At 42.7% G+C, this 2473-nt stretch overlaps 1 pseudogene; it reads right to left on the bottom strand.

The window, feature by feature from the left end:
* On the bottom strand, positions 1-988 carry LOC122495246 (annotated as a pseudogene).
* Positions 989-2473: the final 1485 nt, after the last annotated feature.

Here is a 2473-nt window from a genome sequence, read left to right as displayed (position 1 = left end):
AAATTTTTTCTGGCTGTTGATTTATTCGACACAAAACAATCTCCAGCTTTGATGAGGTGGCTGACCACATCCACAACCAAATCTGCATGTAAACTGGAATTCAGTTGCTGACCCAGCCCAGGCGCCAGCTTTCTTGTTGGCACCAGGGGGCACAGCGTTTCATCTGTTGGTATCTCTGTCAGCTTCCCCTTGTGTGAGACTTGCAGGTCACTTTCCCTCCAGGCCTTTGGGCCATGGCCTCCCTGTCTCAGGACCTCTGTGGGGCAGTGTGGCAGGCATAATTTCAGGGGGTAGGTGGAGGTAAGCATGGAGATCCTGGATACCCTCATTGGTAAGATGGCAGTAGAAATGTCTGCAGGCAAACTGTTCCTTTATGTAGCCTCATGATTTGAGAGACTGCATGGCCTTCATGATGTGAAGTTTGACATGTTCTTCTCTGCCAGCTCAGGGTGTTCTGGCATGTGGACATCCTTCTTGGCCACCATCACTCCCTCCTTGAAAGGGAGTTCATAAATGGCAATTCAGTTCTTCTCCGGCATCAAAATCTTGGCAGCTGCTATGTATGGGACCGGTGCTGGAAAGCTAGAATATCTAGGTTTTATTCAGAATTTTTTAACATTTCTCTTATTCTTTAAAAAATTTTTTTTAACATTTTTTAATTTTTGAGAGACAGAGAAGAGTGTGAGCAGGGGAGGGGCAGAGAAAGAGAGGGAGACAGAATCCAAAGCAGGCTCCAGGCTCTGAGCTGTCAGCACAGAGCCCGTCACCGGGCTCGAACCCACGAACACCAGATCATGACCTGAGCCGAAGTTGGACACTGACTGAGCCACCCAGGCGCCCCAACATTTCTCTTATTCTTGTTTTGCAATTCAATAACAAAGCTTCCTGTTTAATGATGGTTCCCACAGCATTAATTAGTTGTGCTTTTGTTTTTTAATCTATGTTTTATAATTTTGGATAACAATTCAACCCAGTACTTGAAGACCATGTAGGGTTTAATTCAAATAGGATTTGGGTTAGACTTGTCAATTGCCAATAAAAGTATACGTGTATTGTTTGTATAAATACTACCTATACAGTATTTATACATGACTTACCACATTTGTTTCATAAAAATAACTTTAAAAACTCATATCTCTATCAATTTTAGGTGTCATAATTTATTCTTAATTGTGGCAAAAAATATATGCCATGAAATGTACCATTTTAACCTTTTTTTTTTTTTTTTTTTTTTTTGAGAGAGAGAGAGAGCACAAGTGAGCAACGGGCAGAGACAGACAGGGAGAGAGAGAGAGTCCCATGTGAGGCAGAGAGAGAAGCAGGGTTAACCCGAAGCAGAGCTTGTGCTCACCCAAAGTGGGGCTCAAGCTCACCTGAAGTGGGGCTCCAACTCATGAATTGTGAGATCATAACATGTGTTGAAGTCGGATGCTTAACTGACTGAGCCACCCAGGTGCCCCTTAACCGTTTTTTTACTAAAGTGTTAAGTGTATTTACATTATTGTAAAGTCAATCTGGAGTTTTCTCATCTTGCAAAACTGAGACCCAATACCTTTTAAGCAGCCGGTTTGACATTTGTCTCCATTTCTAAGTCCCTGGCATGCTTTCTCTCTCTCTTTCTCTCTCTCTCTCCCCTCCTTCCTCCCTCCCTTCTTCCCTCTCCATCCACCCATCCACCCATCCATCCATCCATCCATCCATCCATCCATCCTTTCCTCCCTCCCTTCCTGCCTTCCTGCCTTCGTCTGCCCATCGTTTCATCCTTCCTTTTTCGTGAGGTTCTCGATACTAGGTTAGTCAGTTAAATGAATCATAGTGTAGCTCTCTGTGACTCATTTATTTCACTGAACATAATATCATCACATCTTAACCATGTGTATAAAGTGACAAGATGTGTTTCTTTTTTTTTTTTTAATTTTTTTTTTCAACGTTTATTTATTTTTGGGACAGAGAGAGACAGAGCATGAATGGGGGAGGGGCAGAGAGAGAGGGAGACACAGAATGGGAAACAGGCTCCAGGCTCTGAGCCATCAGCCCAGAGCCCGACGCGGGGCTCGAACTCCCAGACCGCGAGATCGTGACCTGGCTGAAGTCGGACGCTTAACCGACTGCGCCACCCAGGCGCCCCTATGTGTTTCTTTTTTAAAGCTGGGTATTATTCTAGTGCATGTATATGCTACATTTTCTTTATTTGTTCACGAACATTTCTATTGTTTTCATTTATTAATGGTTTCCTGAATAATGCTGCTATGAAACTGCTTTTGCAAATATCTCTTGAAGATAGTACTTTGAATTCTTTTGGTTATATACGCTCAAGTGGGAGGGCTGGATCATATGAAATATGATTTAAAAATTTTTGAGGAAACTCCATTCTCTTTTCCATAGTGGTTGTGCCATTTGCATTTCCTCTAGTGGTGCATAAGGGTTCCAATTTCTAGTCTTGCTTTCCAACATGTGTAGGTTTTGTTGTTGT

Source organism: Prionailurus bengalensis, chromosome E2, assembly GCF_016509475.1.
Source record: "Prionailurus bengalensis isolate Pbe53 chromosome E2, Fcat_Pben_1.1_paternal_pri, whole genome shotgun sequence".
NCBI lineage: Eukaryota > Metazoa > Chordata > Mammalia > Carnivora > Felidae > Prionailurus > Prionailurus bengalensis.
This window is presented reverse-complemented; position numbering and strand designations above follow the sequence as displayed.